The 24,738-nt window shown below is 46.7% G+C and overlaps 1 pseudogene; it reads left to right on the top strand.

The window, feature by feature from the left end:
• Window positions 1–17,311: 17,311 nt before the first annotated feature.
• Window positions 17,312–18,938, top strand: LOC135321859 (polypeptide N-acetylgalactosaminyltransferase 11-like; annotated as a pseudogene).
• Window positions 18,939–24,738: the final 5,800 nt, after the last annotated feature.

Raw genomic sequence — 24,738 nt, 5'->3', positions numbered from 1 at the left:
GGCTCCAGTGGGAAGGTCAAGTCTCAAGTCCAACACATCTAATTCGTCCAGTGAGTGCTTAAAAATGTTGAAGCTAGTCACGGCCCCTGGTGCTCCCAAGCCAATCCCTCCTTTCCACTCATTAGACAGGACTGAAGTCAAGGGCATGACTCTTCAAGGCTGCCATGGCTCTTCCACATTTATCCCACACATTTTCAGGCCATGTTTCTTTGAGTTTCTTTGAACTGAGCTGATGAAACCCATTAGCTTTAGCCAAAAAAACCCAAGGTGCTGTGACCACATTTGAAAAGCTTGCCTTCAGGCAGGATTCTCTCGAACTCTGAAAAGTCTTCACGAATAAAACCCTTCTACCTCCCCTTTGTACTAGTGGGAAGGAAACATGTTATCATTTTCCCAGAAGAGGAGCTATGCTACCATTTTATTAACTGGTGATACTTTTTGGAGATAAACATGGTATTTTTCTATACATTGGAAATGGATTCAAAGATTTGCCAATCATTTCATCACTGATGCCTGTCAGTGCAGAGGATTTGTCCCGTGTGGTTTAACCAACCAGAGGCTAGAATTAGTTAAGTTTTATAGTCCCTGCCTGTTCAAGTATCTTTACATCCCATGCGTCATGTAATGTTTATACCCTAATGTCCTCATGATCTTTATGAAAAAGAAATGTACCTTCTGTGGGAAGGAAAATGTCAACAGTAGCTGTGTCCTGCAGACAAACTGTGTGTTCTCCTGGGCCTGCATCCATCTACTGAAAAATTAACGGTATCAGCTTACACATTTAAGTTACTGAGTATCAGTCATCCCACTCAGCATAAATGCCAGAGGCTGATTTACATTCCTGTTCCTGATGGGAGTTCTGGATGGAACATTGATCAGGCAATAGAAACATTACCGTAGGCGAGAGAAATGGGAGGTTCCTCCTAGGGGTGTCCTTCCGTTGGCCCTACTTGCCAATTCCCAGCCTCCGCACCATAAGGAGTTGCCCCTGGAGAAGTAGGTATCGGTGCGAGGCCAGGTCAGAGAGTCATTTCTACAAATCCCCGGGCACTCCCGGAAAGGTGAACCATCAGCAGGTTTCCCCGGCCAGGCAGCGTTTGGGAGAGGAGACGAAATCTTGCTCTTATTCAAGCCCAGACTCAGGCACAGGGGCAGCAAAAAGGTGTCATGCCAGCCCAGGCCGGGGGTGAGTGACAGCCTGTGGGCCCAGCCCCTGCAGGCAACCAGCATCACGCAGCCGCCTGCAGAAATGCAGCCATCCCATCTTCTGATGGTAGGCTCTTCACAGGGCCACGGGGCTTCCTTTCCTTAATCTTTTTTTAAAGAATGACTTGAATTAGGACTTCCCAGTCTCCATATTTTAATTGAAATGCTTCCTTAGGAAAAGTGATACCTGAGTGAGCCCCAGACCTTCACCCCAGTGGTCTGGGGTCAATCGGGCACACACAGACCTACCTCTTCGAGCCCGAGTGGGTGGCCGCACCAGCCTATGAGGGGGGGGGTGTGGTGGAGGGGACAGTAGAACTAGAAGGGGACCAGGGAATCAATCCCTCAAGACAGAAAGAGATTGGGGTTGGGGGGAGGCAGGACCTTGCTGGGACAGCTGCCACCCTTCTCCTGCCAGTGCCAAGGCTGTGGTCACTCCTCCTAGGACCCACGTGCCCTAACCGGCTGGCTTCCCAGGCCTAGCCATGTTTTGTAAAAGGAGACTCCATCTTGCTTTCATTCAAGTTGAGACTCAGGACAAGGGCAGCCACCAGGTGGGCCGGGCCAGGGACAGGGCATCCAGTGTGCATGCCCAGCCCGGCGTCACCGAGCACCACACCAAAAGGCGGCCCAGAGCTACCAGATCTGCTAGATTTTCCAGACACATCAGAAATCGGGATTTTTATGGGATTTATATGTTGATCACCAATTCAAATAAAAATACTGGCTGGGGCCAGATTCAATTTGTGAGCACACGTCTGTGACCTCTGATTAGAAAGAACTCTGCAATTTCCCCTTTCCTTTCCTTCTCCCCCCTCCCACCCCCAAAGAACTAGTGCAGATAACCTAGCCTGCTAAGATTCTACCAATAACTCAGAAAACAAGGGGCATCTTTATTTGGACTTTTAGAGTCTGATTCAATCTTTTCAAAGCCTTTAACTCAATTACAGCTTAAGCCAGTCCCCCAAAAACATTGTCAGTGGGAAATATGAGCTCTAGGAGGAGGTGAGGTAACCAAGATCACTTTTTGGGCGATTTTTATTAACCTTTTAGGGGAACAACTAATCTTGCCCCCAAGTAATTCAAATAAAGGAGCTTTTGTGTTCAAACTTGTTTGTAACACCCACTGTGTCTCAGTCTTCGAAAGGAAAAGCTGGATTCTATATTTCTTGGGATTTTTTTCCCTTTCTGTCCTGGAAAAGCTCCATAAGATGTTCCACGTTGCTTCTGCCTGGTTCTCCTCTCCTGGCAAGGATGCAGGGAGGAAACGGGGTCCCCTGGGCCTGGGAAAGGGCGTAGGAGGAACGCCTGTCCCAGAGTTGTGGTTCCTGGCACCGAAAATGATTGTGAGGGAAAGGGACAGAGATGGGTGTGGCTACCCAAAATGGGCTGGCAAAGAAGAAAGACCTAGGGTATTGAGGTGAGGTGCAGGTGGGGGAGGGGAAGCAGTGTTGGCTATGAGGCTGGAGAAGAGGGGAGAACCAATAGCTGGGCGTGGTCTGAGTGTACATGGAGGTCCAGTGGAGGAAAGGGATTTAATTTGTTCCTTGATTTTGCTTCTCAAGGGTTGCTCTATTTGAAGGGAGTGCATAGGGTCATCCTCATTATAGAATTTAGGGCTCTTTCAATTGAAAATGATGGAAAGGCAACTGAAGTCGGCTTACTATACAAGGGAATTCATTGACTAATACAAATGAAACTTCAAAGAGTAAGTGGACATCAGGCATAGCTGGATCTGGGTACAGACGATGTCTTGGGGAACCTCTCTTCCTACCATGTCTCTGAGTTTCTCTGAAGTTGCTTCATGGTGGGAGGGTTCTCAACATCTTTCGTTAGAGATAAATTTTAGCAGTGCCAGACCTTCATCCTACCAGCTTAACAACACCAGGAGAGGAGAGCTCCTTTCCCCTAATATTTCCTAGAAAGTTTTTGGGTTGACCACGATTCTTCACATTTGGCTTGTGTCTAGCAAAAACACACTGTTTTCCTTTACCCTCACACTGAATACTTCTGACACTAAATAGGGGTTTTTTCCCCCATGCCAACCAATTCTCCAACACCAGCTACGTGCCCTATAAGTCAGTTCAATTCTGACACTATCTACCTAGAGCTAAAGGCTCAGTCTCACAAAATTGCCTCCACTTCAGATGCCAGTTGCAAGTCCCAGGTTGTCAACTGTACTTCTGACTGACTGACTATCAACTGGAGTTCCCACGACCTCCTCTTTGGATTTGATAATTTCCTAGAATAACTCACAGAACTCAGGGAAACATTTAGTTATGCTTACCAGTTTTTTATGTCATAAAATACATAATAAAGGATACGGATAAACAACTGAATGAAGACATACATAAAGAGAGGTCTGGAAGGGTCCCCAGCACAGGAGCTTCTGTCCTGCGGAGTTGGGGAGTGCCACCCTTCCAGCACGGGGATGACTCAGAAGCTCTCTGAACCCCAAACTTTAGGGAATTTTGTGGAGGCTTCACCATGCAGACATGATCAATCATAAACTCAATTTCCAGCCCTTCTCTGCTCTCTGGAGAACTGGGGTTGGGGCTGAAAGTTCCAAACTTCTATCATAGCTTCATCTTTCTGGTGACCAGCCTCCTCCGGGAGCCCACCCAGAGTCACCTTATAAAAACAAAAGATGCTCCTATCTCCCAGGAAATTCCAAGGGATTTAGGAGCTCTGTGTCAGGAACCAGGGTCAGAGACCAAGTATTAGCAGGAACTGAGAGCAAGGACTAATATATATATGTTTCTTAGTATTTCACAAGAAGCATGCCCATCTCTGACCCAACGTCTTCGGCACAAGGGATGCAGGCTTGGGTCACATGTCCACCTCCAGGGCCAAGGGAAAGGGATCATGCTCATCCTAAGAACATGGTTGGAGAATGGGGAAGAGGGCGGTTCTACAAGGGGATGCTGGATGCTGTTCCCAGGAAAAGAGGATGGCTGGGCTACAGGAGCAGCAGGTTAGCCCCGTGCAGACAGGGATTCTTGCTGCTCTGTGTCACTGGTGCGTGTGGAACATATGTGCACTCTGCTGACCGTGCACTTGCCTGGAAGCAGAGCACCATGATCTGGTTTTTGCTGCATCAGGTTCTTGTAGATGGTCTTCATAAAACCTTCTTGTATCATAATCGGGCCTCTATGTCCCCTTCAAGCACTAAGATTGCCTTTGAATCTGATTAATAAGATTCCACAAGCCCCACAAGGAAATTTCTCTCCCTCCCTGATGGGTGGACCCCATGTCTGCATTGTGTTTGGGGGTGGGGTGGGGAGGAGGCAAGGGGACTACATGTATGAGTCCCCAAGTTAACTATACTCTCTGAGTTAGAAGAGCCCCCATGTTGGGTCTACAGAAACAGCATCTGTGGGCAGTTACCTGTCCCCCTTTTTCTCTCTGCTAGCCCCAATTGTGATCTGGGGAAGACTTTTTCCCCTTTGACATTTAAGGACCCTGAAAAACATGCTAATTTGGGGGGAAGAGGGTGGGGGGACTTGAGGACAACTGGATGTGAAGTGGGCAAGCTCAGATGACACGTTTCTTAGGTTTTGGTCTTGCTTACAAAGCCACTTCCCAGATGGACCTTATTTGCTTGTATTTTCCAAATCCCATCAACCTATTCAACGTATTCAGCCTTTGCTTTTGGGGTTGAAGGTCCTTCCTGTCTTTCTGAGAAAATGAGAGGAAGAGAAGAAACTCTTGGACTGGTAATAGTACGTTTCTGGCACCAAAACTCAGGCTGGAGGTTTTCTTTTTTAATTAAAGATTTCTGTATGAAGGTGGACTTTGCAATGTCAAGATGTGTCTAATGCTGGATTGAGGTACAGAAGGGCCTGAATGAGGATGTTATCTGAGGGACTTGTGAAGGGTAAAATCACTGTCCTGAGTGGTAACGTAGGTCATCCCGTCCTCTCTGTCCACTTGATGCTTTCTTGTCTCATTTTCTGACCCTGAACCTGACCAAGGTTAGACTCAGTTTTAGAACCAGGAACCCAAGAGTTTGCACAATCCCCATGGAAATGTCTTGGCAGCATTATGGAATCCCTGGAGTCAGATATTCTAGGGCAGGGAGACCTTGCACTACCTGTGTTTGAAACCAGCTGATCTCCAGGTGAACCCAAGGCTCAGGTAGGTTTTGGTGACCACAAGACAGTCTGGGTGCCATGTTTGTTTGCAACAGGAAGCCATGGTCTAGGAAGACCAGAGAGAAGATACCCACTGGGCCAGAGTTTTCAGGAGCAAACTGGCCTAACTTGGGGTCCCCAAGCAGGAGAGCCTGACTGTTGCTGAGCACCTGGTGGACACCTGCCTCCTTCCACGCCCTTGGCTGGCTTGAAATGACTGCAGAAGAGAGCCAGTCCCTAGATAAATCTCCCCCCATCACCACGCCATTAACATACTCTAGCAGGTCAGACACAGGCACCATGACCAAAAGCATATGTTTATACAACCACATGTATATGAAGGTTCATAGCAGCTTTGTTTGTAATAAAACTGGAAACAATCTAAATAGCCATCAACAAATGAATGGATTAAAACACTGTGATGCATCCCTACCATGGAATATTACTCAGAAATATTAAAGGATGAACTACTGAGAATGTACAACACCCTGGGTGGACCTCAGGGTCATTATGTGAATGAAAAAAAGCCAAGCTCAAGAAGTTACAATACTGCATGATTTTGTTTATATGCCAACCACGAAATGACAAGCAGAGGTTTGATAAGTGCTTGCACCCTGGGCTCGTCCCTTTGGAACACTTGTTTGACATACTCTGAAGCCTGAACACGGGTAGAGGCTGTGAGGAGAGCAGAGACTCTCCGGTCAGCAGCCCCAGCTCAGCTCCCAGCCAACAGCCAGCATCGACTGCCACCTTGGATGCTTCAGCCCAGTAGAGCCCAAACCTCATCACGTGGCACAGAAGAACCTCCCACATGACCCTAGTCAAGCCACAAAATCATGAGAGGTAATAGTATGGTTGTTGCTTTAAGCCACTAAGTTTTGGAGTGGCTTGTGAAACAGATAACCCACGTAGGTGCCTCCCAGCTCCAAACTTACATACTCACAGGACTGACTTAGGCCAAGTGTCCATCCATGAACTGGTGTGACCATGACCAAGGAAGGGGCGGGTCAACTAGACGGGGGTCATATGTGCAGCCCTGGAGCTGGGACACGGTCAACTCTCAAACAGTGCGACCCAGACGGAGAGTGGGGAAGAGCCTTCTCCATAGGAAGACTGAAGTGCAGTTATCAGAAGAAGGGCAGTGGTGCAGGGCAGAGCAGACCCAAGCAAGAGCCCGCCACAGGTGGACCACAGGGAACCCCAGCAGAGGGCGAGAACGAGTCGATTTGGGACTCTGAGGGTGTTTCTATAACTGTAGTGAGATAATCTTTGTGCGGATTACAGGAGATGATTTTAGGTAAAGCATTTCACCCAGTGCCTGGCAAATAGTAAGTGTTCAGCTGTTGATAGCCATTATTTTTTTGTATTATTAATAAACTCTAGCTATATAATACCATAGATACTCCTTCCTCTGCAGACATTAGCCTGTGGCGGTCTGGGGACAGGCTGTACTCACACAGAAGTACATTTGGCTCTATTTGAAGGACTGTTCCTGGTGTACGTGGCCCCAGTATTTAGAGGCGGAGAAGTGTAGTGCTTGTCGATTTGAAAGGTTGTTGTCTTATTAACTCTTAGCCGCAGGGACTAGACTCTGCTGTAGCTCCTCATTTAGGAGACAAATAACTCAGCCTGGCCAAGTCCTGTCTGGTTTCAAGGTTTCCATGGAGACAGAGGCTCTTCGGAAGCCTCGACATCTTCCCGTGCCTTCAGGAGTCCCATGGTCCTGGGGGCTCTTCTGTGAGATCAGAGGTTGGTGGTGAGGGGTGTGTGTGTGTTTCTGTGTGTACGGATGTTTGTATGTTAGAGACTTGACATTCTATATCCACATGTGCACGAGCAGTCCCCTCTTATGAGAGACATGTACTCCTGGAAATCACAGTGAAAAGCCACCATGCGTACCCTGGATGCGTAGGAGAAATCTCCAGGGCAGCAGAGCACACATCCTCCTATTCACGGGACCTCACTGCTAAAGGCTTGCTGGGCTACTTGGCAGCTAACATGTGTTCATCTTTGAGGTCAGAGGCTGGACTGCATCATAGTTTCAGTTATGTGACTGTGAATAGCTTGGACAAGCACTTGGTCTGCCCCAGAGGTGAAGGTAGGAGCTGCGACTTTGGTCTCTTGGAGCCTGGACTTCTGTGGCTTGGGCGCGGAGATGAGAGTGCGGAGGCGTCTGTGTGTCTCCGGCCCACATGCTCCATCTAGGAGTCTGTCTACTGCTTTGCTGCTGACTCTTTACTGAGCACCTATTGCTTACTGAGCACTGTTCCACACGCTGCTGAATAAGATGCAGCCCTTTTCATCAAGAAGCTCACAGTCTACGAGAGGGCGGGGCGGGGGGGTGGGACTGAGCAGCAACTGAGATGGGAAGCCCCGTGAAAAAGACCAGCAGGACCCTCAGGCAGGGCCACTACTGTCCTGCCAGCACCATCTGGTTCCCTGGCCCAGTGGCATTCTCTCTCTTTTTAAACTCTGAAACGGCTTACTTCTAGGAAAGCAGAACTTACCCCTAAGATTCTGTTGGTTCCCTGAGCTCACTCCTGATTGATCCATTTGTAGTGCTTCTTTGCATGGAGCTCACTCCTGATTGGTCCATTTCTACAAAGCTTGTTCCTAATTAGTCACCTTTGTTATACCTTATTTGCATATGATGTTACAAAGTATTGCAGAGTCTAGACTGGTAGCCTATAAAAGGCTGTGTAAACCTATAGACGGGGTCCAGAGCTTGGAGTGTTAACTCCTCTGGGCCCGCTGGCATAATAAACCTGAGTTCTCCAACCCTCCGAGTGCTGCTTGGTCTCTCGCCCGGATCCAGGTTGCTGTCACAACTGAGCTGTAACAGTGAGCTATAACACACTTTGCTGCAACACAACAAGCGATCCGGGAACAGAGCTCATGTGCTGCAAAGGGCTGGACAGCCAGAGAATAGAGCCACCTCCACGCCCTGGGGCCAGGAAAGTCTTGTGCCATTTGGAGAGACCCAGTTAGCTCCCTTTTCTCCTTCAACTACACAGGGAATAGGGTGGGCACCTTCTCACAGACCCTACCCCTTATCCCAGCTGTTGGCCACGTGACCTACCACTCAAACCTGGCCCCCCTCCTCCCACCTGCGGTTTGTTGACTTAAACCCATAACACCCCCACTCATATTCCTAACCTAGATTAGTCTGTTTTCCTGATATTTGTAGCTCCCTAAAATGCAGCTAATCCAGGAGGTTCCTAAATGAAGCGGCACTTGTCAGTAGGGGGAAGAGCTCTTCAAAGAGAGGGAAGTGTGTGGGAGGAGGAGGAGCAGGTGAGATCAGGAGTCGGCTTGGCAGGGGTGGGTGCAAACTGAATTGTGGAGCCTTTGTAATCAGACATATAAAAAGTAGTCACTCTGTGTCTGCCAGGACAACCGATGTGGAAGATCACTGAGTGATTTTAAAAGAGCACACCGATGTCCAGGCGTTGCTGGTGCATCACACACTCATTGCTGAGAGTGGAGGCTGGGGGAGGGGGCAGGACTCAGAACTTGGACCCCTTCTCTTCTCTGACACTACCCGATCTCATTACATTGATGCCTCCAAAATTAGTAGCCATGCCCAGACTGCTCCCCTCAGGCTGTTCACCCCTCTGCCTACCAGACAGCTCCACTTAGAAGTTGCTTGGGTATCTCAGACTCAGTAAGCTGATCCTTTGATCTCGCCTCGCCCACCTGCCTCTCCTACAGTTTTCCCCACATCAAAGTGGTGGGAATTCCATCCTTCTCGTTGCTCTGGCCAAAAATCCTGGGATTATTCGATTTGACTCCCTCTTTCTCTCCCAGCCAGTTCACCCCATTGGTGCTTCTTTCCAAGTGTTTCCAGATCTGATGGGTAAGCGTCACCTCATTTCTAGCCGTGCTTGTTATGCACTGCTCTCCCTGCTTCTGCCCCACTTTCGTCTACTTCTCAACCTGACATTCTGTAAAACCTAAGCCATACTGTATCAGTCTTCTGCCCCAAGCTCTCCAGTGGCTCCCATGTCACATGGAGTAAAAGTCAGTATCCTTACTGTGATCCACGGGGGCTTCAGGGTCTGGCCTCCTCTAACTTCTCTACCCTCCTGCCCTCACACTTCCCCTCTCACTCCTCTACTCCAGCCTCAGAGATACCAGATCTACTCCCACCACAGGGCCTTTGCACGTGCTGTTGTTCCCTCAGGTATTAGCAGTGCCCATTGCCTCATTATCTTCAAGTTTTCGCTTAAGTGTCATCTTCTCAGTAACTTCTCCCCAAACACCTAATTGGAACTTTGTGCCCTCCCCCAAGCAACCTTGAGTTCTTTCTCTGCTTTGTTTTTTTTCTTATAACCTCCTATATAAGTCCTCTATTTTCTCTTTCCCCTCCCTCTGGAAAGTAAGCCCTACAAGAACAGAGATTCTTGGAGGGTTTGTTCACTGATATATTGATTTATGTCTAGAACATGTGCCTGTATATTGCAGGTGCCTGATATATTCATGTTGACTAAATGAATTGTACCCGAAGAAGCAGTCATGGTTGATATGTCCCAGCTCAGTTTCAAACCTCTTGAACACTTTGTGGTAACAAACAGTAGAGGGAGACACTCGTTTCTGCAGCTGGATGGGCTCGCTTCACCTACAAATATGGTGTTGCAACAGACTGGAGGTCCTAAGATGCTCTAGCTATGGCCCAGCTAAAAACTCTATATTCAGAAAACCCTTTATAAATGACCAGACAGCCCCTAAGAATGTAAAAGGAACCCTCTGAGGCCAGGGATGAGGTGGGAGCTGGAGACCAGGCAGACAAGAGAACACAGCATCACTGCTAACTCTTATCCAGGGTCATCAAATGCTGTGGGTGGCCCAGAGCCACCCTGCCTCATGCAGGGCAGGGCTCAGGCTGAGACCCCCATCTTCAGCATGAAGCTTGGGTTCATTCTGAAATAAAGTGTAAACTAGAAGGAAATTCACTCAATGATACCAAACACCATGGAAATGTGCCTACTTCATACTAGGTTCCAAAAGGGGATATTCTCAAAAAACTCCCCTAAAATGTTATCACCATAAGCTGGCCCTTGGAACCAGAAATGTCATGTTTGAAACTTGAAAGACCTAAGGGAGAATGGTTTATGTAAAATGGACCCAGCTCTGAAATGTCCCCAGGAGCCTGGCAGAAGCAAACACAAATCCTCACTGGAAAAACACACCCTCTGTCCAAGTGCTCAGAAATCCCAGAGAGAGTTCTATTTATCTAAGTAACAGTCAGATGAAATGGCAAATGGTAAAGCAAACCTACATTGATTTTGAATAGTTAAATTCTTGAGTCTAGAGTATACAGTTAATATGTTGAATATTGTTAAAGAAACCTAGAGGGAATTGTAAACCAGTATAAGAAGCAAGAGACTATCAAAAGTGACCAGGAGCAAGTATATGCTTTGGACATTGAAACTATAGGAACAGAAATTAAGAACATGACCAAGAGATTCAAGATCAGGATGGACACAGCAGAAGACAGAGTTAGAAACTGGAAGTTAAATCTAAAGAATTTACTCAGAAATCATCACAGAGACAAAATGAGATTTAAAAAACATGAAGGAGAAGTTTAGGAGGGATGCAAGGGAAAGTCAGACCAGTCAACATATGTGTTTGAAGTTCCAGAAGAGGTAATGGAGAGACTGTGGGCAAGTCAATATTCAGTGACATCATTGCTAAGCATTTTCCACAATCTTCTGGAAGAGTTTGAGAAGGACTAGTATGAGTTCATCTTTGTATGTTTGGTAGAATTCCCGGTGAAGCCATCCGGTCCTGGACTTTTATTTGTGGGGAGGTTTTTTGTTGCTAATTCAATTTCATTTCTAGTGATCAGTTTATTCAAGTGGTCAGTTTCTTCTTGGTTCAGTCTTGGTGGACTGTATGCTTTCAGAAATTTGTCCATCTCCTCTAGGTTATCCATTTTGGTTCCATACAGTTTTTCATAATATTCTCGTATGATATTCTGTATTTCTATTTTATTTGTTGTAATTTCTCCATTTTCCTTTCTTATTTTGCTTATTTGTGCTCTCTCTTTTTTCTTCTTTGTGAGTTTGGCCAGAGGATTGTCGATTTTATTTGCTTTTTCAAAAAACCAGCTTTTGGTTTGATTGATTTTTTCTATGGTTTTTTAAATCTCTATTTTGTTTATTTCCTCCCTGATCTTTATTATTTCCTTCTGCTGCCTTTTCAGGTTTTTAGCTCTTCTATTTCTAATTCTTTTAGCTGGTGGGTTAGATTGTTTATTTGAGATTGTTCTTCTTTTTTGAGGAAGGCCTGTATGCTATGAGATCGCTCATATGTGGAATCTAAAAAAAAAAAAAAAAAGCAACAAACAAACAAAACATAAATACAAAACAGAAACAGACTCATAGACATAGAATACAAACTTGTGGTTGCCAAGGGGGTGGTGGGGGGGTGGGAAAGGACAGACTGGTAGTTCAAAATGTAGAATAGATAAACAAGATTATACTATATAGCACAGGGAAATATATACAAGATCTTATGGTAACTCACAGAGAAAAAAATGTGACAATGAATATATATATATGTTCACGTATAACTGAAAAATTGTGCTCTACACTGGAATTTGACACAACATTGTAAAATGATTATAAATCAATAAAAAACGTTAAAAAAAGAATAAGAGTGAAATAAATACATTTAGATAAATTAAAAATAGCAAGTTTACCGAAGGTGAGACAAGTGAGGTGTCGAGGGCATGGAATTTAAGGAGGTGCTTGCTCTCAGGGCCATGACAGTTTAGAATTAGCACCTGAGAGTGAGTGCTTCCTTAAAATTTATACCCTAGGTGCCTCACTCTGGTCTCTATTGGCTCTGATACCACCAGAAATCCCCACTGGGGAACTTCTACATTTTTTAAATTGAAGTATAGTTGGTTTACAATGTTGTGTTAATTTTTGGTATACAGCATGGTGATTCAGATACACGCACACACACACACACACACACACATATATGCACACACACACACATTCTTCTTATATTCCTTTTTATTATAGGCTATTACAAGATACTGAATATAGTTCCCTGGGCTGCACAGTAGGACCTGTTGTTTATTTTATATAAGTAGTTTGTATCTGCAAATCCTGAACTGCTAATTTCTCTCTCCACCACTTCCCCCTCTAGTAACCATAAGTTTGTTTTCAATGTCTGAGAATCTGTTTCTGTTTTGTAAATAAGTTCATTTGTGTCATTTTTTAAGATACCACATAGAAATGATATCATATGGTGTATTTCTTTCTCTTTCTGGCTTACCCACTGGGGAACTTCTAAAGGATATATTTCAGGAAGAAGGGAAATAATCCCAGGAGGAAGATATGAGGTGTAAAAAAATGACAAGTTCATGAAATAGACAATATCTAGATAAGTCTAGATAGTTTGAATGTCTAAAAAAATTAATAAAAGTGTAATATGTAGGCTTGAAAGAAAAAGATGGAGCCCGACAGCCAGATGACAGTCCCTGAGCTGGGAGGGAGGGAGATGATTGTGGTTAAAGCAGTCAACCATTCTTGTCTTGTTCAAGAAGGTTGTGATTAACCCAAGACAGGCACTTGTTGGAATTTCTTTGATAACCACCCAATACGTGCTTCCTGCTAGACCGTCCTACTGGCTCCTAGCATACTTGCCCCTGAGTTATATAGCCTCGTGTAAACTTACTTCTTCTCACATCAGAGTCCAATGGGCTGTCCACAGAAGAGCCACATGAGCCTCAACTTCAAGACCTTCTCGGGGTTGTCAGAATAAACATGTACCCAGAAAATATGTGTTAAACATCTTAAACTCACTTGATTTGTGTGTGTGTATGTGTGTGTGGCAAAATTAATATAGTTCATGCTGCTAGACTAAAGGGGAAACCATAGACTATTCACTACTGGAACTCCAGCAACCCAGCATGTGCCCCAGCACATGGTCAAAACTCAAAAGATATTTCTTGAATGGTTTTCTAGCCATGTCGGATGGTGTTGTGTATCATACAGATGGTTCCTACTCTGTGCATTTTTTGCTTCATTTTGTAGATATCTGACATGCACCTGTTAACTCCAAGCATCGTCCTCAGTCCTGGAGAGATGAAAAATGCTGAGCTAAACATGGACATGAACCCGTCCTCGCAAGTGTTGCCATCTGGAGCTGTGACTTTCAAACTTCAACTACAAGCACACTAAGACATGCATTTTATTTTGTGAAGTGGCACACACAGGCCACACAATGATAAATGTCTGATATATCTTTAGCACACATGATGGACTCTGATATTTTCTATTTTATTCATTTTTCTTAAAGAAGGATGCCAGTTGTCACCCACTAAGTTGATTTTCTGACCCATGACAGCTTGGATCATACCTGTGGTTTGAAAACCATTGATCTAGTGCAGAAGTTCTGAATCTTTTCCTCTGCCATGACTTCCTCAGAATCATGTTTTACAGCACACAAAACAATGGACATTGGGTTACAATGGAAACTTTATTACATTGAAATGCAATTATAAACATGTTCAAAAAAACACATGATAGAGTTATATGTGTGCTTCATTATTAACGCATTACATCAAGATCTGGCAACCGACTCACATTGGTGTCATTTTGAAGTAGTGACGAGGAGAAACGCTATCTTGAGAATTCTGCCACGACTATGATGTAATCTGGAAATATCTGTGATTACCACTAGTGACAACGTCACAGGTGCTGAGATGACTGCTCTGGAGTATCACCGACATGTGTAACTGAAGGAATGCTACATTTGAGAAGTTAGTGAAAACAAAGGAGCATTTTTCCCCTGGACCCTGCAATGGGAATGCCTGGTCTAGTGGGGCCACACTTTATCCCAATAGTCTGAGTCTTATTGGTCAGTTGGAGAAATGTTGATCCATGTCTACAACCGCACCTTTCCAGGGTGCTGGTCGCTGCGGGTCTACCAGTTTAAAAGTTGGGAGAGGAATAAGAGCTACAAAGAGCTAAGGCAGCAAGTGCACCGACAAGGGGCAGGCGGGCAGGAATCCCAGGGTCCCCCAGCCCGCTTTCCACCCCCTGCGCCCTCCACCCTGGTCTACAGCGAGTGACGCACAGTGCAGACCAGTCCTGCAGTCTGTGATTCGTTTCTGGTCATCAGCTGTATTCTGTTGGGACGGAGAGCATCGTTCAGGGGTGACCTCGTGGGTGTCTCTGTGGCTTCTCATTCCCATTGTGACAGTAGAGCTGTGGCCCTAGAGGATCATCTGCTCACGTTGCTGACAGGTTGACATTAGAAGAAGGGAGGAAAAAAAAACAGCCAGCGCAGAGGACCGATTTAGCCTTGTTAGATTCACCCGGAAGAGCAGGGTGTGGGAGGGAGCGCTGTATCAGCTCCCCAGCTGTTTGTCAGGGTCAAGGCGCCTGCTTGCTAACACGCCTGGAGAAAGCCACCTTGCGACTACACTGTTGGATAAATAATGAGACGGTTCCTTGTATCTCACAGGCCATGTGGGGGGAGCTCCAAAAGAGCTGAAGACGGTCTGAAAAAGTGGAATTGCAGCTGCCTCTGATTTTTCATGCCTTATTGAGGGGCCATTGGCGGGCCCCCACTTCCATTTTCTGATATTTTATTAAATGGATACAACCCTCTGTCAGTGGTCTGGCTGGAGCAGGAGACTAGCAGACTGCAGGATTTAGGAGGTGAGATGGTTAGTTTTATGTATCAACTTGGCTGGAAGACAGTAGCCAGCTATTTAATCAAATGCTAATCTCGGTGTTGCAGTGCAGCTGCTTTGCAGATGTGACTAACATCTATAATCATCAGATTATAAAGGAGACCATTGCCCTCAGTAATGGCAGGGGATGCTCATCCAATCAGTGCGAGGCTTTAAAAGCAAAGGTTGAGTTTTCCTGGAGTAGAAGAAATTCTGTATCAAGGCTGTCACATCATCTCCTGCCTGAGTCTCCAGTCTGCCAGCCCTAAGAATGTCAGCTAGCCCTCAAAGTCACAGGAGCTAATTTCTATATAAATCACTTAATATATTTTGTTTTATTTCCCTGGAGACTCCTGACTGATATGAGATGCATTTAAAATTTTTGTTTTGTTTTAAATAGCTTAAAGGCAAGAATCTGAAAGCAAAGTGACTTAAGCACAGTCCCCCGCCCCCCACACACCACACACCACAGTCTGTGAGTTTGGAAGAAGACTTTGGGCCATTGAGAGGTTGGAAAACAGGGACACCAGTCTTTCTTCTTCTTTTTTTTAAACTTTATTTAGTGTGCAGAGGGGAGCAGCCACTCCTCATCTGTCTGTGCAGGCCCTCCCTCACCCTCTGTTCACAGCTCTGTGTTCTGTGCTCTGATCCCCACCTCCATCCTGCTCCTCGCCCCACACCTGACACAGTCCCCACAGACTCCCCACTCCTCTGGCCTAGGTCATAGAGATGGCTTCATCTTACTGGTCTTTTTGCCACATTGTCTCTCTTTCTGAAACTTCTTCACTCTTTGCTTTCTGCCCTCAGTGTCCCTTTCTCTGCTCTTCTCTTGGTCTCCATCCTTCTCTCCACCTGCCCCAGAAACGTTGGGGTTTTCTGGGTCTCATTCACTGAACACCCAGTTGCTGGGTGATCTCTTCACTTACATAGTTTGAAGCACCTCCTGAATCTTGCTGCTTCCCAAACTTTGTCTCCATCCTAGAACTCTCCTTGCCTTCTTCAAAATCATCCAACTAACCATGCTCTGGACATCCCCCCAGAGACCCTCACGACATCTCAGACTCAACATTTTCCCAATGGACCCATCATTCCCACCCCCACTTTCTTGATCTCAGTTGGCAGAATTTCCATCCACCAGCTCCAGAGCTGTATCTCCCCTAATAACAAGCCAGTCATTCTTGTTCATGCCTGATTTCCTTAAGAGCAGTAGAAACACTTTTACTCTATCCAAGTGATGAAACTGAATTACTCTGAGGCATAATCATTATTCCAGGTACATGATTTCAGTAATGGGCTAATTGGCTGCCTCTACCCCTAGATAATACTTGAAATAAGTAATGTGTACACCTGTGTTTTTAATCAAAGTAAAAAATAATAACCAGGGGCAGTCGAGAGGCACAGTCAATGTGTTAGTGGTGCTTCTGGTAAGTTCATGGCAGTCCAGGGCCGTCACCAAGCGAATGCCCCTGACCTCGTCTGATAAGTTTCTGGTGGTGCGTAGGGGGAACGTGTACTTGCCGGTGAATGAGAGGGCAAGACGGAGAACAGAACTCAGAGGGATATCAGGCCTTGACAAGGACATAATCTTTGTCCTAAGTACAGTGGGAAACCACTGGAAGGTTCTGGGCTGTGGATGGGGGTTGTGAAATGATCAGATTAGTGTTTTAGCTGATTGTCCTGAGCTCCAGGCGGGACAGGATTAGATAAGGCCAGCATGGAACTGAGACTCCTTATTCGGATTCAGTTGGCCTGGGGTGGGGCCCCGGCATCAGGGAGATTTCAAAGTCCCCCAGGTGGTTCCAACATGGAGCCATGGTCCTGGAGGCAAAGCTGCAGAAGTGTGGGCCCTCTGCACCCCGTACTGCATCCCAGAGTTTCTCAGTCTCACTCCAGTGCACACCCAGCCTCCAGCCCTAGGTTTTGTCTTCAGCAGCTTCTGCTCCAGGAAATTGAAAACCGCCCTTCAGCTACACTGGGTCTATAGTGGGAAGTGGTGTCACTGTTTGATACTTGTTATGGGTGCCTTCTTGCACCTGCAGCCTGGATGGTTTTGCTTTTTGTTCATTTCAACTTCAGCAAAGTGACTCAACCACTTAAGAATGTGCTCATCAAGGGGTCTGGACCCCCTGCACCATCCCCCCCCCCCCCAAATTCTATCTCTGTTTCACTCGAGGTCCAAGTCAAGGATTAGAATCACAGTTCAAAGCACACAAAATTGATGGGACAGATAACCTTATTGAAGATTCAGGCAAAGATAACGTGAAATGTGAAATTCTCTTCTGAACTGGGTATGATATTTAATGAAAGTGATCAGGCTTTGAGAGACTTGAAGTATGAGAAACATGCCTCCAGTATGTGTCTTGGGCTCCCAGAGAGATGTGCTAGACACCAGGATGCAGCAGATAAAGACAAGTCTGATTTGACGGACTTGCTAGTGGCTGGTGTTGCTATTTGTTTCTACAACGAAGCCTTGTGTGCCTTGCTCGGCCTGTGCCCAGCCTCCTAGATCGCACACTTCTTTATGAAATCAGGCTTGACAACAATTTTAAAGGAGACCTAGATGAGTATGTCCAAAGGTACCTCCCTGGAAAAATTAAAGTAATAAGAAATACAAAGAAAGAGGGATTGATTCGAGGAAGAACAACCAGAGCAGCCCTGGCTGCAGGAGAAGTCCTGGTGCTCCTGGACGGCCGCCGTGGAGGGAGTGTGATGGCGGAGCCCTTGCTGGCTGCCATCCAGGAGGGTGCCCGGTGACTGACACCATCAGTGCTGACCCTCACCTACAGCTCATCTCCTGTGTTGCAAGGAGGATTCAACTGGGGGCTGCACTTTATGTGGGATCTTGTTCCCTTTTCTGAGCTTGGAGAACCAGAAGGAGCTACTGCACCAATAAAGCCACCTGGAATTGCTGGAGAATTGTTTGCCATGAACAGAAACTATTTCACTGAACTTGGACAGTATGACAGTGGCATGGGTATGGGGAAGGGGGGAAAATTTAGAATTATCATTTCGGATTTGGATGTGTGGCAGTAAACTCTTCATCATCCTTGCCCTAGAGTCGGACGCATTTTTGGAAAAAGGTGACCACGTGATTCTCCTGACGTCCAGGATGTCATGACACACCTGATGAGTGTGTCATCGTATGTTTTGCTGAGTGAATAGAAGAGGCAGTGTTTTTCCTTAAGACCTGATCTGAGATCCAAAAGCTATGGAAGCATCAACGAGCATGTTGAACTGAGGAAGAAGTTGGGTTGTAAATCATTTAAATGGTGTTCGAATAATATTTACCAAGAGATGCAGCTATCTGAGCCCAATGCCAAACCCTAGCAACCCATTTTTATCACCAAAGGGTCAAAACACCCCAGAGTCTTTCAGTGGGAAAGGCTTTATCACCACCAGATCAACGAGTGTCTGGTAGCCTAAGGCTGCTCAGGTCAGAAGGCGGGTCTAAGAGTGCTTAAAGGCTATGGCTATGGTGCCCCAAATCAGATCTGAATTTATAATGAAGAGCATGGATTGGTTTTAAATAATCTCCTCTGCCTTGATACGTCAGAAATTCATTCATCAAGTGGCTCATGAAGGGTCACGGGTCAGGAGGATCCCAGCAGTGGACTTTCAGGAAGAAAATTCGGCTGCACCAGGTGTCAGTTGGACAGTGCCTGAGAGTGGGTGAGCCACTGAGTCACCAAGGTTGTGTCGCTGTGGTGACCTGTGATGGCTCCTCCTCACAAGGTGGCCTTGGGAATGTTCAGGCGGATGCCATGGCTGGAGTGTGGTGCATCACGGAGATGGCTGAGCAGAGGGGGGACAGCAGGTACACTAGACACGGGGGCACCAAGAGACCATCAGCAGGTGAAGTATGTTTCACCAGGACATTAAGGTCATTTCTGAGCTTCTGTTGAGGACTTTCTTGCTTATGGCAGGAAGCCAAAATACAAGTTTAACTCTATAAAGAGTCACGTTTGTACAGAAGGGCAAAACCCAGGAAACCAACATGTCTATTCAAATCTATTTATGCTTCTTTTTAATCCATTTTAATAATGGAATGGTGTTTATCTAATCAGGAACTTGTTGTGATTTCCTTTCTTAGAAGACCTCAGAAGAGACAGTTTTTGTTTTTTACTTCTGTTATCATGTTCTAAATAGGTAATTATAAAGAAACTGATTGAATCCACTTTACTTTTAACCTCTAGAAGACATCATTTATAAGATTGTATTTGAGAGGTAGTTAACTATTATATTTTGATGGATTGTGGTACTAGCTACATTTAAAATAAAGTATCCTTTTTATTGTTAAAAATAATAATATGGAGCCAGGGTGAGACTGTCTGCACTATACTAAGTCCTCTAAAGCTTGAGACCCGGTTGTGGCCCTGCAGGAAGGATTCATGCAGCCTCTGCTTCTCAGCCCAGCAGCCAAGAGACTTCACTCCTCACTCGGCAGCCTGGCTTTCCTTCAGGCAGCTCTGATGGTTGGAAAATCCTTCCTTATTTCAAAGTCCAAATCTTCTCCATTGGTTCAGCCTTGTCCTCTGCACAGAGTAAACATTTCAGTTCTTTTAACAGCCCCACAATGAGCTGGTTTCAGGGACCTCTGTTTCCTTCCCTTTTCTCTCCCTTTAATATGTCATTGCAGGCATGTGGAAGGAGAAAGTATAAACGTAAGATGAAGGACAAATCAAACCTCACATGCCAGACCTCCAGGCTCTCGAATCCTGCTCCCAGAGTCAATCATGTTACCACTTTCTGTCTTTTCAAGGGAGTTGTATGCATTTGCAAAGTCTACGCATTTTTTTTTTTTTGGACAAAAATATTACATACACTCTTCTGCCCCCTGCTTTTCTTAAACCCAATAATAAATTTTGGAGATGACGCCACCTGATTCTTTTAAGAACTACATAAGCAGTTCAGTAAATTGCATTTCATTAAACCAGTCCCTTATTGGTGGACACAGGTAGCTTCCAGTATTTTGCTACCACAAACAAAGCAATCATTAATATCCTTGCATTGTATATACCTCTTTGTAGAGATTATCTGTGCCATAAATTTAGAGCAATGCAATTGCTAAATTGAAAGATACGTGCATTAAGATTTTAATACATATTTCCAAATTGCTATCCAATGAAGCGATACTGGCAAGGTGCGAGACTTACCGCTCTCTCTCACACTTAGGAGAGATGTCGCTTTATAATGTCCTCTTGGAAATGTTTTTCCCTGAACTGAACCCACTATTCCTGTGTGACCCACTGGCCTCAGTGAATGTAGAGCATCCCTTCTCATTCCAGTCGCTCTGCTTCTCATAAAACAACTCAACACAGAAGCTGCCATTGCGACCACGGCCACATCACTGACAGTTAGTCACTGAGCTCTGTTCCGAAGTGTGACTGCTGAACCAGGTGTCTCCCATTCTGCACCCGGGCTATGGGACTTTTGTATGCAGGCTGCGGAGTTTCCATTTATCTATGTATTTGTTTCTTTTTGCTGCTCTAACAAGTTACGCAAATTTGGGATCTTAAAGTATACACGGGTTTATTATTATCTTTCAGCTTTGTTGTTCAGAAATCCGAAATGAATCTCAGTGGGCTCAGATCAAGGTATCTGCAGGGATGTGTTCCTTCTGGAGGCTCCAGGGGAAATCCACTTGCCTTGTCTAGCTTCCAGAGGTTGCCTGCATCCCTCAGCTCCTTCCTCCACCCCAAAGCCAGCATCGCAGCTTCTTCCAGTCTCTCTCTGGCTCTGACCCCTGCTTCCATTGTCACGTCTCCTTCTCTGACTCTCCTGCTTTTGTCTTCTATGTTTTTAGAGCCCAGTGATTCCATTGGGCCCACCTAGATAATCCAGGATGATATTCCTGTCTTAAGATCCTTAACTCAATTACATCTGCAAAGTCGCTTTTGCCATGTAAGGTAACATATTCACAGGCTCCAGGGATTATCTTTAGAAAGCCACTATTCCACAGATCCCCCTCTGTGTTAAACATCATCTTGTTAAGGCTAATTGCTTCAAATGCTGCTTAAACATAAACCGGCTTTCAGTGAGGGTCTGGGTAGCTTCCCTTCTACAGGGATTTTAAATGAAGTACCAACCAGCATGTAATGTTGAGCTGAGCATCCTTGGGGCTAGAGTGAAGAATCACAAAACAGCTAACATGTGGATCTGTGCTCTACATTTTATAAAGAGCATTTACATCCATTATGGTCAACGATGGAAATTCACAATTCCACTTTCCACAGTCAGGTAAGGAATCTACTGGGAGTCACGTGGCAGGTGCACATCCGTAAGATTCTTCCGGCTCCACAGTGGAAGATCTTTCCACTGAATTAGCTGCCCAAAAGCTGTGGTACCAGCCCACATGGAACCTCCAGTATTAGTCCTTGGGAACTCTTTTACTCTGTGGCTTTCCAAAGCTGCCTGTTCCCATAAGCTACCAATTTAAGTTGGAGTAAATTTTCCTTTTTCCCAGTTTACAGAGCTTGGTTCCTTGCCTTAACCACCTAGAACTCAGGACAGCCTTGTCAGCCAAGCAGGGCAGGCCCAGGACAGTGTCTGCACATCCCAGACACCACAGGGGAGACGGGAGGCCCAGAAGGATGGGGGCCACCGCCAAGGGCACAGGAGATTCAAACCCATGAGGCTCTTCTCACCGAGCCACCCTGTCTCTTCCAGAGAGGCTGCCCTGAAAAGCTAGAAATTTCAAAACCCTCAAATAGTCTGACCTTCACTCCAGAGAACATGATGGATTTCCCAGAAATTGGAGGCTGAATAGGGAACTAATATAAATGGGGTACCTGCTATGTGCCAGCGCTGTCCGGAGAGAGCTGATGTAACCCTCCTAACAGTTTGGGGGCCATTGTCGCCATTTTACTGATGGCAGTTCTGAGAGGTTAAGGTCACAAAGATGGCAATCAATGGATTCCATAGCAGGACACTCTGATTCCCTGACATGTCCTCTCACCCTGCTGGAGGAGGCGCTCAGCAGCATTCTGGGTTTAAAACAAAAATCTAGCCCCTGCTTGGTAAGAGCACAAAGCCCTCAGATGGCTGGGTTAGGTTTGCAGGGGGCTGGATTAAAGTGAGTGGGGCGGGTGCGAGAGGCAGGGGGTAAAGTGAGGCCAACTGTCCCCTGGCTGATGCCCAGTGAACTGCAGCCCTGGAAGCAGGTGCCAGAACCCTCCCCCAGCCGACAGCAGAGAGAGGAGGTCCAGGTGGTGTGGTCAGGGGTCAGGGGGAAATGTCAGAGCCAATTACCAGGCAAAGTCACCAAGCAAACAACGAGCTGGAGAGCCAGAGGCTTGTCCAGAAATGCTCTCGTGGCTGGCTTTGATCGCCATTGGTCTGAGTTGAGCTTCATTTCCATTTTTCCTTCAATTTAGACCCCATCTGCTGCTCCGTTTGACTGAGCCCACCACTAGAGACACAGGCATGCAATTATCCAACTCCCACGCCTTTTCTTGTTCTCTTTCTCTTTGGGTTTAATTTCCATCAGAGGCTCTGCCTTCAGCTTGCTTTAAAACCTGCAATTAGGAGAAGGCAGCTAATGAGACCAGGAGCAAACCTGTGCCCTGTGCAATTCTTTATAATGAGATAAACAAGGGAAAGTGTCAAACAGAGGGCTCTCTATGTTGCTCTGATGACTGAAAGGGTCCCCAGCATTGCAATTAAACATGCTGCAGTTACCACGTGTCTGGAAGGTTGTGGTCCCCGGGGTCCTGGATCTCAGCTGGCTGAAGACCCACTGGCCAGGGCTCCCAGGTCTGGAATCCCTCCGTGTCATGGCCCACAGAGAAGTGCCCCCGGCAGGGCCACCGAGTGTGGCATCCGATCTCTGACCTCGGCGACTGCACGGCTGTCTTTCTGAGAGCGGTTTGTTTTCCTCCCCAAGCACATTATGGGGTAATGACTGGGAGTGTGGAAATTGGTGTGGAAATTGCAAACAGCATGTGTCATAATGAATATTTTGACTTGGAATACAGCCTTCTCAGCAACTCCTGGTGTCTGCAGGAACTCAAGAGGTGGCAGAAAAATCTACTGTGAAAGCACCACTCACACAGTGTAGCTAATAATGGGAATTCAACTGCAGAAGCATTTATTTCGTGCCGGCTCTGGACCTGGCTCTGGGCTGAGCAGTTGGGATACGGAAGTGAATAAGATGTCGCCTCTGTCCTGCTTTGGAGCTAACGGAGAGGGTCGCGGAGTTGAAATGATGTTGTACCTAACGAAGTTCCCCGCCCCTCCCCCGCCCCCTGGCCCCTTAGGTCTAGATTTACTCGACAAAAAGGAAGGAGTGACTCAAGGCTGAAGGTTGTTTTTGAACCAACACTTATTTCAGGTCCCAAGGGGAGAACACTCTCCCCCCTCTCCCTCCAGCCCGACCCCGCCTGCCCATGGCTAGAGCCCAGTGCAGGGGCCATAGGTCCGTCCCAGCCCAGCCCCCTCCGGAGGCGCACTCGGGAGCGCTCAGTGCTATGAGCCCTGACCCTGGCCACATCCTGGAGCTGCCTGGGTTGCTCAGCAGCAGAGCAGATGCCAGACCCCTCAGGAGAGGTTCTGATGTGCAGGTTTGGGACTGGTCCCAGGAGCTGTGTTTGAAACAATCGTTCCAGATGATTCTGGTGCCTGATAGGGCTTGGGAACCACTAACCCAGGACCCAAGTACCATTTTACCACCTTCAGCTGCTGGTGTTGGCTGGTGACACGTCCCTTTTCGGGGACACATTTTCCCCATCTGTGAAACACACTTGCCGATCTCGGAGGCCTCCTGCCTCTGTGCACCTGCGTGTCCACGAGGTGGGGTGCCCGGGCGCCCGCCCATGAGGCCGCCCCCACTTCCATCCCCGCGTCGCAGGGGAGAAGACGGCCAGCCAGCCGAGACCTGGCACTGGTCCCAGCCTCTCTACCTGCTTCCTGGTGACCAAAGCTGGGCCCCCTCCCTCTCTGGGCCTCAGTTCAGGGTAGCTCTATGAGGAATTTCAGCAGGTAATCACTGCTTTGTATTTCCTTTCTTCGGGGAATTTTTCAGGGCAGAGAGCAAAGCACCTTGAAGGCAAAGTCTGGGGCCCTGGGTGGAAGCTGGCCTTCGTGGCCGTCACATCCAGAGGGGCAGCTGTGGGGTGGGCTCTGGGCATTACTAGCTGTGTGATCCCGGGCGAGTTACTTAACCTCTCTGAGCTCAGTCTCTGCAGCTGCTAAATGAGAAAGCCACCTCCGGAGCTCTTCAAGGAGGAATTGTGGCTGAGTCCATTTAGGCTGTTAAAACAAAAATACCATAGACTGGATGGCTTACAAAGGACAGAAATTTCTTTCTTCTCATTCTGGAGGTTGGGAAGTCCCAGATCCAGGCACCTGCAGATTCAGTGTCTGGTGAGAGCTCACCTCTCTGGTTCACAGATTCTGTCTTCTTACCATGTCCCTCGATGGCTGAGCAACAAAGGAGCTCACTGGGGCCTCCTTTATCAAGGCTCTAATCCCATTCATTCTGGTGGCCACCAGCAGAGCGAAAGCAGCTGGCCAGGGGTCAGGCCAGCACATTGTGGGCTAAAAGCCCCCTTGGTCTTGGAAAGAAAGTGGGAGCCTGCTGGGAACTTACAAACCACACTGCTGTCAGCTAATTTTCTCCTCTGAACCTCTAAGAGCAAACCACAGAGGCCAGCCCCATCCACCGTCTTCCCCCAGCCACCAGCTCAGCACACGGTCCTCCCTGTT

Source organism: Camelus dromedarius, chromosome 8 (assembly GCF_036321535.1).
Source record: "Camelus dromedarius isolate mCamDro1 chromosome 8, mCamDro1.pat, whole genome shotgun sequence".
Classification (NCBI taxonomy): domain Eukaryota; kingdom Metazoa; phylum Chordata; class Mammalia; order Artiodactyla; family Camelidae; genus Camelus; species Camelus dromedarius.
Note: the sequence above shows the minus strand (reverse complement) of the source record. Positions and strands in the feature narration are given on the sequence as shown.